The sequence below is a fragment of the Dromaius novaehollandiae genome, chromosome 6, assembly GCF_036370855.1.
Source record: "Dromaius novaehollandiae isolate bDroNov1 chromosome 6, bDroNov1.hap1, whole genome shotgun sequence".
Taxonomy (NCBI): domain Eukaryota; kingdom Metazoa; phylum Chordata; class Aves; order Casuariiformes; family Dromaiidae; genus Dromaius; species Dromaius novaehollandiae.
The window spans coordinates 12,600,577-12,613,279 of NC_088103.1; the positions used below are offsets into that span (position 1 = coordinate 12,600,577).

General features: G+C 40.4%; 1 protein-coding gene across 5 annotated transcripts in view; it reads left to right on the plus strand.

Annotated features, from left to right (window-relative positions):
• The window catches only part of JMJD1C (jumonji domain containing 1C), a 169,479-nt gene that overhangs the window by 110,328 nt on the left and 46,448 nt on the right, over positions 1-12,703 (plus strand). The gene's annotated exons all lie outside the window — the stretch shown is intronic.

Consider the following 12,703-nt stretch of genomic DNA (forward strand, 5'->3'; position numbering starts at 1 on the left):
ATTGTCTCTGATAATGTTCATTCCAGTAACTGTAATCAATCTCCTTTTGGCAGTAGATCATTTTTCACGAGATGAGCTGAGCAAAACAAATTGAATATGTGAGAAGGACTGCCTTTTGTAAAACAATCTCATTGCCAAGCCCAGCTGGCAGTAACATAGCAATGGTATATGCATTTTTAGGTCCTTCCGTTTTAGAAAATATTTGCTGACAGGGTCTTAGACACAGGGCAGTTCCAGTTTCATTTGGGAAGGTGCATGCAAATCGAAGTGAAGGTGTTATTCTTGAAAATGTGTCCTTGTCATATGGACAACTATCTTCATTCTTTCTTGATAGATAATACAGTAATTAACAGCAGGCACAAATTGAATTTCAGAAGAAATTTTCACCAAAAAATGTGGTACAAGCAATAGCTTGTGAAAAATAATTCAAGATGTAAACTTGTTCTTTCTCATTATTGGCCTTTGTTTTTGGCATGTAGAGGGCTACTTCTGTGTGAGAGCTCGGATTGCTTTCCCCTCTCGTGGAGCGCGCAGTTACCTATTAGAGGCAGAGATGGAGGTCACTGATCTGTATCCATTATGAACAGTTTGGTGACAACAGAAATCTATATTATCTGCTCATTTTAACGTTGCAAGAAGGTTACTAACAGAGATTCCTTTAAGGTATTAAAGCATCTGAAATTTCTGTGTTAACTAGAGATTGCTCAGATACTGAATGTAGACATATAAAGAAATGTGCGCTCACTGATTAACAATGCGATGATTTCTTTATTTAACTGATTATATTAAGTTTTGGAAACTACATTCATGGGCATGTCTCTCTTTGCAGGGCTAGCAGTGTCTCATTAGCAAGTCTTATGCGTAAAATGTATAGATAAGAACTTTACTGAATGACTGTCTTTAAGGGTAAAGAAATCATTTTTTTTAAATACAGTAACTGAAGTAGGTACTAGCAATGTATTAGACATATTAAATTGATCACCATGAGACTATCCTGAAAGATATCTGAAGTGGGAAGGTTGTCTACATTCATTCATTTTGCTTGTTATTTTTTCAGTACTGTTCTATATTTAATGCTGGAAATCCCAGATGGCACATTCTTGATCTCAAGTCGTTTAATGTAAAGTAGTTCTTTCTTAAGCCTTTTTTTTTTTTTTTTTAAGTTAGAAGGCCTTCGCCCCCCTCCCGCCAAAAAAACAGTTCCCAGATACATCTTCAGTAAACTTTCTGATTTCTGAAAATCTACTTTTCTGTGAAATAATGGCCCTTTTGTTTGCTTGTTTGATCCAGAATACTGCTAACCTGCTTTTGAGTAGAAAACAGAACTTAAGAGCCATCCTTTGTAAAGATCAGTTAACGTTGAGTCTTTCTAAGTATATTTAGTTTTTGGTTAAAACTCTCATAGCTGTGCGTTTTCAATGTGGAATCCTTAGAGACCCTGGTGATCTACACATTTTTTTACTGCATATTGCTGTAAGTGCCTAAAGTTCCAGTAGCTTGCTGCCAAAACAAACAGCATTTGAATCTGTGTGGGAAGACTCCATTTCACTTCAGATACAATTCTTAACTACTGAGTAATTTTTTCCCATCTTTGCCTATACTCATAATATTAGTAATGGGCAGCAGACGACCATTTGGTGTGAATTCTACTTAGATCAGTTCTGTTTGAAACACAATGCTGTTTAACATAACTATTGGACTGAAGAGTTTTCTGAGTAAGGTGGTGGTGTCCAGCTGAAAGATGACAACTGCCCAAGGCAGAGAAAACAGCACACTTGGCATCCTTTCAGTCTTGGCAGGAAAAAACAAAGTTTGACTAGGCAAAGAAACTAAATCGTTCGCGTTACCAGAAGTGGTTCTTTCAGAACAAGAGTAAGGACGCTTTGGCAGGACTCACTAAGGAATCGCGAACCACAGGTTCCCATGCCATATCTGCTCTTTGCATAAATCAGCATGTCTCAGTTGTTACAGATTCAGCAACCTACATAGGCGCTAGATGAATATAGTTACTAAAAGTAGGGTATGCCCCTTGCTCTCCTGTAGCTGTTTTCCATTTTTCCCCACATCTTTACAGTCTTGTATCTGGCAAGTATTGCGCTTGTGGGGGAATTTGTGCGTCACATCTAAACACATTGCCTGGTTTGTCTTTTCTGCATGCGTGTGCGCTGCCTTGAAGGCTGTCCCTTCTCCAGGAGCATTCCCGGCAGTCTGTGCGGGTAGTGCCGTCAACACCAACCTACAGGTTGTTTCCTGTGCCTTTTATCTCAGTTGCTTCAGAGAGGATATAAACAGTATTATTGTCTGCGTGAATCTGGTGTGTAACTGAGAATGACTCATTCATTAATCTGGCATGGTCAGACCATTTAGTCATGTATTTCTTTTTATGGTGGTGACAAGAGGATCTTGAGGACAGAGCAGATGTAAATGCATTTGCCCTGGTACTTAGTGTCGAAATGAAAATTATGGTCCTTTGCAGTAAGTGATAGACTAACTAAAAAAAAAAAAAGAGAACTGTTTTTATTTTAAATGGCTATCTATAAGAAACATAGTCTTGAAATGTGGTATGTAAATCCAGATCCTTAATGTCTTTCTGTTTTGTGTTCGCAGTGTATCATGTAGATTTCGCGATTGTTTGTTTTGTGATTGTTCATTCATTCACAAACTTTAAAGCTTGTTTTTTAGTGTTTTTGATAGTTTGAAAATTAGCACACTTTCAAATACATTTGTTGTTAAAATATTTTAAGTGAAACTGCAGTAACCTATACAAATGCAGTGTAAACTAAATCAAATAATTAAAATTGAAATAATTTCCTATAGTAATAACCAAATACCCATTTATCTGTAATATTCTGTGCCCAGCTACGTCTCTGTTATTTATGGTATACCTAGAAAGTTAAGCAGCACGAAAGCTGGTCTTGTCTTAATTTGTTTAAGGGTTGTAGTTTACTTGAAAGACTAAAGATGGGGATATGAAGAATTAAAGCTGAACATGCACGATGTCATCAGTTTGGTGTTTTTGTCTGGATGATGTTTGGCAGTATCGGCCACAGGCGCTACTGGGCCAAAGTGTATAATCTGCTGGTTTTGACTGAGGCTGAGGTCCAGGTTTTTAGCTGGAGTCAATTGTATTGTATTTTGGACAAGCAAGTAAAGAATAACCAAATTGTTTGACACCATTTTTTTCCATAGCAAAATGCCCTTACAGAAGACCCGCAGAGCATGGAGTATGTGTTGCCCAGGCAGTCACTGCGTTTCTGCTTTCTGCCTGGGAAGGGCAGAGGTGGACGGGAGCTCGGGGACTGCTCTCGGGCTTGCCCGGCACCAGTGTTGGAGGCTCCCCCAACTGCTGCTCCTGGGGCGGCCCGTGGGCTGTTGCAAGGCCTCCAGGCACTACTTCGTTGCTGCTTTGCTGTAGGTTAAATATTTCAAAAGGGTCTGTGAATGCTCTGCACTGGAAGAAATGGGCTGGCCACGCAGTTGAGACAGGGCAAACATTCAAATGAAGTTCCTCCACAGTCGTCCAGCTTCCTGCAAGGGGTGTTTCACCGTTTGAGGAAGGAAGTGGAAGGGTGTGCACGCAGTCGTCTTCCAAAAGCTCTCCTGCGTGCAGGACTTTCGAAAGAGCGGGGGGGAAGGCAAAAAAGCTAAGAATGAATTGAAAACAAGCTTGAGTTCTTCTCTGTGTTGCCATCTCTCTTTGCTCTAACCTGCTTATTCAAATTCTGCTGCAGGACAAAATAAGAGAAGGTGTTTTTCTGTTTTGTTGGTGGGGTTTTTTAAGCCAAGCCTGATTTCCTCAATATTTCAAAATGGTACAGTCAGTCTGTCTACCTCTAGACTGATGGTTCCAGATAAGGCCCTGGGAAGTCCCCTGTGGGAGGTGTTATGTGCAGAAGGATAGGTGTAAGTATGTACTTTGCTCTTTTTCTAAATATACATTACATTTTGCAGAGCTGACAGGTCAAATGTCTGACACTCCTTAAAGACTGTAGTAGTAACAGTAATAAAATTTCTTATTAATCATGAAATTCCTCAGATTCAGGATTTAAATACTGCTAAAATCTTACTTGATTTATTACAAATTCAAGTGTTGTGTGCCCTGAGATAGGGTGATTGGGTATTGTGCAACTCTTCTAAATTCTTCTTTTCTGTTTATTATGGGCATATATTGGGTATTTGAGGCCTGAACACTTTTGGTTTTCCTTAACTTGTTCGCTCATAAGAACAAACGAATAATGTAGCATGGCTTGGGTAGTGGTAACATGTATGCATAGAAAAACTTTCTCTAAATGTCTTGAAACAAGGATAAAATGAGGTATTTTTCTGTATGTATTTTAAGCACCCCATAATCATGCAGTGTGGACTCCTTTCAGCCTTTTTTGCAAACTTTAGGCCTAAAAATAGCTACTGCAACTGAAAATTGCCTTTCCCATAAACTTGTGCCTCTACTGACCAGGCAGTCAGAGCTTTTGGGTTTGTCCCACCCTTTGAGGTTGACCGAGACAGCTCAAGGAGCGCGCGGCGGAGGCCAGCTGGCAGTCGGGGCTGTCATGTGCTCGGCTCCCAGTTGCGTTTCCTCCATGGATGACAGAGAAGCACACAAGTTTCTGAGTCTTTAACTCTTCTCAATGTCTTCTTTAAAAGCTGTCTCTATTCTTTTCCATGGCTCTGGTGTCTGGACCACCCATAAGCAGTCCAGCTGGCTTCTCTGGCAGCATACTAAAGAGTGATGGTCTAAACAGCTTGTTACTAACACCGGCTATGTTTAAGTGTGTGTTTCCAACGTGAAGGAAAGCAAAAGGCTAAATCCAGCTAGAAGTGGGTCAGATGACTCATAGCAGTCTTCACTCCCTGTTACAACTGTGAGACAGAACAGTTTCATCCTAACATTCACAAGAAGCGAAGAACAAGGGAGGGATTTACATCCACAATTTGTAGAATCAGCAAGATGGAGATGTATATATGCATATATCATCTCTGCTAAACCAGTAATTTATGCTTGCTTTAGAAAAAGAGCTGCTTCTCTGAGTACTTTATCTGTCTTTATTCTCACAATAGGTGGAAAAAATACAGCCTTTCTTTTTTTACCCTGGGTTCTTAAAAATGGGCTTATGTGGTTACACACTTTCTCTTCCTTTTGCCGTTCCCCCAGATTTTGCTGCGATTCGACACAGGAGTAGAGTTCTTGGAGGAAGGCAGCAGCACGGCGGGGAGGCAGCCGTGCAGCCGCCCAGGTGGCGAGGCTCGCGTGGGAGGTTTTGGGGCTCGCGTGGTGGGATTAGGGAGTTTCGGCTGGACTGGAGGCACGGGGAGGGCGCGAGGGGAAGGGGAGTTACAAGGTGCCTGGGGTAAGCTGAGGTTGCTACAGTGTGGCGGCAGGTTACAAATCCATAGGAAAAATAAATAACTAAAAATGAGGAATTCAGAACAGAGAACAAAACTTTTTTTGGGGGGAAGTGAACATCAAAATTATCTTAGTACTTCTCAAAAATAGTCTTTGGATTATTGAATTTTCAAGTCCATCTAAAGTTTTTTGGTTAAGGTGATCTATTTTTTTCTGCAGTAAAAACTCATGGAAAATATCCTTCAGTAGTAAGAAAAGGGATCCTTATCCTTGGTTCTGTGTCCATAAATACCTCCTATCTTCACACTGGTTTGTTAAAAATGAAAGTTAGGAATGTTCTTCCGATGTGATATCTTAACCAACACTGTGAACTGACTTTTTGTCTGGATTATGAAAATAGACTGATGTTTAGTTTTTGTTTTTGTTTTGTTTTTTTTTTTAATAAATAGCTCTTTGCCAGTATGTTCTCATTTTCCCGAATAGTTGCAATATGTTGGAATTTGGACTTAACGCTTTGGGGGAGCTCTGAACCTTGGTGGAGGGTGGAATGCCGCCGTTGTTGCGTAGGTATACTTAACCAGAAAGGAGAAAACCATTTCCCTGCAGTTCAGGTAGTGGGGAAATTTTCTGTAAGCCTTGTGTTTTATTGAAATGTATTTTTACAAGAAATAAGTTTCAGCTTAAACTTGATTTGATCTACATGATAGTTTATTAGATGAAGCATTCATGGTCTTGTTTGTTTTTGTTCCTTCACTTAGTACAATATTTTTTTATTGATGTAACTCCTACAAAGTAGTGCAGAAATTTATAGTTTTATTTAGAGCATCTTTTTAAATGAGGAAAATGCTGTACTTTGGAACAACTTTTTTTGGAAAAAAGATCAAATACCCTCTTCCATCAAGTTGTACAGCTGTGAAATTAGAGGTAATGATTTGCGATTGGCAGGCTCACTGCATTTCTCTTAGAGGAGGTACATATGTTGGATACTTCATGTATGTAGAGGTATGTGAATCACTTAAAAGGGAAAGTCAGACTTTGATTTTCTTGAGGTTCATACAGGTTTAAATATCTATCATTAAAAGTTTTGTGAGGTAGCATATTTAATCAACTTCTTCAGATGTATGGTAGGAGGGGAAATAGTGTACCCCAACAACTGCAGTCCTTATATGCCTCCTACTCTATAACTTTTTCTTCCAAAATATATGTTTCAAATTACACCTGCTAGAAGTGCTGATTTGTACTCTAGGATCAGTGCCACATGAGAGCTCTGCTCCACAGCCTTCAGCAAGTTGCAATAAGCAGAAGTTGAGAGGTGATGTAGTTCCAGCTGAAATGATCTAAACATGTACGTGGAATTCTTTTTCTTAGGCCAGATATCTGTTGAGAAACTCGAGCAATTTTGTCCAACTCCCCCTCTTTTTTTTTTTTTTTTTTTTTTTTTAATAAAAGCAAGTATGGATCTTTTTACTTCCTTAGACATTGGAATAACTTTCCTGACAAAACAAAGTGCAGTATCTGTTTTGATGTAGAGGACTTGGTGTACAGTGCATTTCCTGATCAAACTTCATTTATTTTAACAGTATACTACAAAATTAAATATAGTTCTAAATTGTTTTTTTTACCACCATTGTTTGTAAATACTGATTTTTTTGTCCTATTCAATTTAGCAAACATTTCCTGTCTTTTGAATGGAATTAAGATTAACTATTCCTGTTTTTCCCTGAACCCCCTCTTTCTTGTGTGTCTGCCAGCATTAGTAGGAATAGTACTTTAGGATGCTTTTGCAAAGCAAGAGTGTTTGAAGCACATTAAACTATATTCTTCTCACATTATTATGTATTTTATGATTTTAGGAATGGCTTTTAAACATATACCGTAGAAATTATATTTCAAATATAGAGGCTGTGTTTCTACCGTTTGCCTCCCTTTTGCCATGATCTCTTCAGCATTCCTTGCCACTTCGGTAAACAACAAACAAAATGAGATTAAAGCAGATTTCAGGATGCAGTAAACTTTGGCTAAAGTACAGTGCTTGACAGGCTTTTTTTTTTTAAGTGATATAGTTCGGTCTTGTTTTTTTTTTTTAATAGTGTTTTTGTTCTGTGGGCTAACAGATTTATTTATGGAAAAATATTGTGAAATAGACAAGCGTTGTATTTATTTTACACAGGGAATGACTTTCCCAAGTTTACCCCAAGGAGTTTACTGCAGCAACAACCAAAATGTCCATGCTTTCTGATCAGCAGTTTAATCTTTCCTCTTTGCAGGACTGCATCTGTTCTATAAAAGGCAGAGCCACTGCTTTCTCCAGAGTTGCAGAGAGCTGCAATGTTAATCCAAATATGATATACATCCCAGCTGGTCAGACCTCAGTTATTTATAGGGAAAATACCTAAAATGGCTCCAGCAGGTCAGAACGGCGCTCTTGGCGTGAGAGAGCACATGCTTATGGCAACGCTGCTTTTAATACTGTCTGGGAGCAGAAGCTGCATTTCCACGTTTGCACAGGGATTAGCTTGCTCTTGTGCGCGCAGCCAGGCTGCTGCAGTCTCTGTGCTGTGCCCTGGCTACTGGGAAGGTGTATTCTTTTGAATGAAATTCTGCAAGAAAATGAATAAATTCTGAACTTCAGGTTCTGTCCTAATACAGTGGTAGTCATTTACAACATGAGACAAATAGCTTTTCGTCCCAACTACATTCGTGTTATCAGGATGCGGCCAACGCTGTTAGGTAACACTGTTTCAAGACACACATTTTCAAACAAGTTCCTGAAAACCACTTGAAAATAAAACGTTAATATAACAGTAGTTAAATGGACCAAACTCCACTGAAGTATGAGAAATGTGTTATAGCTAACTTTCAAGGATTTTTTTGAAGCTATTTGATGTATTCTTTTCTCTTGACAGAAAAATGGCTAAGATTTAGAGAGGCAGGAAGGGGCTATATTCTGCCCATAATCATCATAAGTTGTGGGGAAGGGAATTGGAAAGCTGCGTGTTCTCAGAGCTCCTGAAGAGTTCAGGATTTAGTGAAAATAATTGAGAAAGTTTACTTAAGAGACTTGGTAGCCTTGTGACTGCTGATAATCTAGGTTGGTGGTAGTGCAGATTACACACTGGAGTCAGTCACAAGAGTAAGATGCTGGGGTGAGTGTCTCCAGGAGGTGGTGGCAAGAGCTGTCATCAGTATGCCGTGTATTGGGTAGTGTTTTATAGTTTTCTTCTACAGAGTGAATTTTGAGACCTTGTTTTGTAATACAGTAAGCTTCTGGTTATCAGAAGGCTTGTCAAGGAATGATGTGTTGCTGAGTGATGCACCTGGTCAAAGGTGCAATGGAGGTAAGTACCGTGAGATGCTATATACCACCTGGCCTGCCAGAGTCTGTGGTGGCAGCCTAAGCTTTCCAGCTCTGCTGGTTCAAGCTGCTGCAAATAACTGCTGCTATCCCTGATGCAAGGCAGTTGTGCTTTCCATAAAATTGTCAGTCTCTGAGCTCTTGGCTTGATTTCTGAGAACATTAGACTCCCTTCCTAGCAGCCCATTAGTCAAGACAACTGGTGATCAAAAGAATATGTTTTCTTTAATGCTTTTTGCTTAAAGGCACCTCCATTCCTACAGCTTGTCTTTTAAGTGATACGATTTGGAGAACTTAGATATGTTCTGAAAACAGTTTTACAATTCACAGAGCGCCTGGGTCTCGGTTTAAATTTTAATATCAACATACAAAAGAGTTTTCCTCAATCTGCTCACTTAGCCACTCTCCTTGTTGGCATAAACTTCTTTCTGCTAATTGTTTGCTTCAGGGAAATGTCTGCACTCTGAGGTTTCTTTTTCCGTAGATAACCACGCTAGTGGCATCGCGTTGCTTGCTAAGTGGCTCAGAGGCTTGTTCACATCCACATGACTTCAGAGTTACTGGCTGAGCAGGGCAGGACTAACGTTCCTCCCCTGAAATGTATGGTTCCCTCATCAAAATGAGAGACAAGATGGAACTGAAGGCTGCTTTTCACTTGAGCTGTCAGTCATTTATAGATGGAGAAAGAACCAAGTGTCGAATCCTTACCACAGCTTTCTAAATGGAGGCTCACAGTCTGCTGTTTTAGTGGGTAGGAGCCATTTGTTTGTGGAAATCTTTAGATAGGTTGCTAAAAGATATGTCGTACTTTACAGGAGATTGTTTTCCTTCCCAGTTAGTTGAAAAAATAGTTTTCCTGTTTTCTTCCTAATTTGTAAATCAGACCAGGACCCCACTAGGCATTGCAGTGGCAGCACTTTTCTCCCAGCTGTTCAAAGCAAGGGCGACACACCAGTGAGCATGAAAGTCATTATTTGTTCTTTTTAATCTGTTATTTTCAAACGCAAAACCATAGTAAGAGTTTTTGGAGCAGTTTTCAAGTTGTTTTAGACAACACCTGCCTTGCCTGGGTTTGCAGGTCCAGTTCCCCTTCCCCAGCGATAGCTGCTGCCTTCCCCACTGCGCACTCGTGCTGTGCCCTGCTGCGGCCTGGCCCGCTGCGTTCTGCTCCGCGGGGTAAGCGCAGCGAGCCGCCCTGTAACGAGCAAGTCTTCCAGCGTGCGCGTTTCACCTGAGGCGTTGGTAGTCTTGCAGGAAGGCAAATATCTCTGCTTATTTTCTGCGCTTGGGAAGTAAAATTGGGGGAAAAAGTTGACTGTGAGCTAGATTTTTCCATTATATTTCTATTCCTAACTGTAATGCATTTTCCATAGCATAATCTGTCATATTCTTAGTACAAAATGCCCTGGTATTGTTAAGGGTTGTGAATTACTCTTCCAAAAGTGAACTAATCAGTGCAATGATGCTTTTTCAGTCCTGAAACGGGGACTCTGAGAGTTGTGCACATCCCTATTCCCCCTAATTCTCACGTCTGATAATTAATTTAAAATCTGTATCAACTATTTAATTATTGAACAGATGAAATTAGAAAGAAAGTGGGAGCGTGCAGGGAGAAGTGTTAGGTATAGGAAGGAGTGGGGAGCAAAAGAAAAAGGAAAGTAATTGTCGATAATGTTTCCTGAGTGATGCAGAGTTCACTGGCAGTTGAAAAATTACAGAATTTTAAATCTTTATCTTTTTTTCTGTAGTGTTAACTATCTATTTATAGGAACATGGGTGTTGCTGTTATATACTGAAGATAACCTGTAATCTTAAATGTTTGTGGTCCAGAATATTTATAAACAAGAGCGTGTCCCTCTCTTCCCGGTGCGTGTGGAGCCTCTCGAAGCCGTGAGTGTTTGTGTTGCGCGAGGTGGCCTGTGCGCAGGCCCGGGTGCCACTGCTTTGCGAGTGCACAAGCAGGATTGCGCCTTCAAGCTCCGCTTCCCCAGCTCAGTCGCAGCCTAGCAGCTGCCGGCTTTAAATGAGGCAAATTGTGACTGCGCGTGGGGGAGCAGCAGAAAATAGGTCAAGTGTGGGCTGGGGTAACGCACGCTGACAGCGCCGGCTCAGCTTAAGCCTCTTCTCTGCGCTCAGGCAAAGCTGTTCAAGGGAAACCTTGAAGTTACGATCTCTCCATAAAACTTTCTGGTCTTCTATAGTCGTGATGTTTCTGGTTAACGTTGGCCTTCATTTGGAGCCTCACCTGGGAAGGAGGTGGCCGTGTCCCCCCGGGGGCTGGATGACGTGGTTCTCCCCGGAGCGGGCCCCTGCGGCAGCAAGTTTCTCCCCTTTTCCGAGAGGCCCAGCGCAGCCCTGCCGCTTGCAGCCGCCTGTTCCTTCACCAGCTGCCATGGTATGATGAGCCCCCCCTCCCCTTTTTTTTTTTTTTTAGCCTCTGACCACTTCTGGTTTTGGTGGCCTTTGACTTGTCAGAAATGAAAGCAGAAAACAACCCCTTTAAACACAGATGCTCTTCACCAATGACTTATGCCTGTGTATACATGCAGAAAGATGTGTGAAACGGCGGAGGATGAGGCTTAGTTAAACTTATTTCCTTGTGGGGTTTTGGTGTGGCCCACGTGCCCGTGGCAGCACCTGCTCCTGCGGATACATTCCAGGGTGTCAGCTTGTGCCAGTTCCTCGGTGTTTTAGTTGGAGTGTCATTGTTTGCCACTGGGAAGATGTAGCATGGCAGAGGGACGTTACCGATTAACAGGTAACGTTCTGCTGAGACGTTTGGTATTCTGCCCATCCAGGTTTCATTTCACTGTTTTACTTTCTTTCTTTCCCCACTCGTTGTCTGACATGAGGCAGGATAATATTAGAAAGGCAAACGCATTGAGATTATAAAGTTTATTAAAAACAGAAAAGTTATAATCAGTGAAAGAGATTATTATAGGTCAGCGATATAATCAGATGTATGTCAGATGATATAATCAGTGGAAGACAAAGAAAAGAAAAAGGAAGTGCTTAAAAGAAGGCTAGTTATCAAGGAATTAAAATAGTATGAGAACCATGCAGACATTTCAAAAAGAGGAATAGTGAAAAGATGCATGGATTTGGGTGCATTTGAGGCTAGGTGGAGGTAAGGCATTCTTTTTTTTTATGGGAGAAAATCATGACATTTGTATTTTAGAGGAATAGTATAAGATATCAGCTGTCTAAATTTAAAAACAAGGCTTTTTGTTGCCCCTGCTCTGAAGGCCATTGCAGCAGTCAGCAGGCTGCTGTTGCAGTCATCCTGGTCCTTGTGAAATTTTCAGTAAGATTCTGTGCCGAAAGAAAAAAAAATAGTATGGCTTATTTTATACAAAATGATCTCAAGGTGTTCACTGATGAAACAAGAAGGAAAAAGATTTTGCAGCTTGAGAAAATACATAAATTTTATGAATATGCATTTTACAAATCTTTATGATGAAATTAGTGTGTTTGAGGCATTCTTCAACACCATGTGTTTGGAGCAAAGTGTATATGGATAAGGTGAAGGAGGAATATGTTGAACAGAGCACCAAAGTAACATAGTTCTTAAAATGAAGTAGGCTGAAATGCAGTGTTGATTGTTGTGTTACTGGAAGTAAAGGGAAATTCGGATAGCAAATAATTTGAGCTGTGTAAAATGCGTGTCATCAGAAAACTGAAGGTTCAAGCCTCTGATGCATTGATCTTTAAATTCATTTACATCGTTTGAATTTAAATGTGGTCCCTGTACCATTAAAGTACTTTATGAAAGGCTTATTTTCCTGTGCAGTTTTTAGTGTATAAGCATTGTAAAGATGCCTCTCAAGTTGGTTACATACTAGTTTTCATTTAATTCATGTCTTGTAAATGTAAATCATCAGAAAACCTCTAAGCAGCCAGAGGAAGCTATAGTTAATTAAACCACAGATGGTGAGGAGTAATGTGGTGTTGACCTTTCTAAGGACTGCAAAATCTACTTAGTCTTTTTCTGTAAAACACTGACT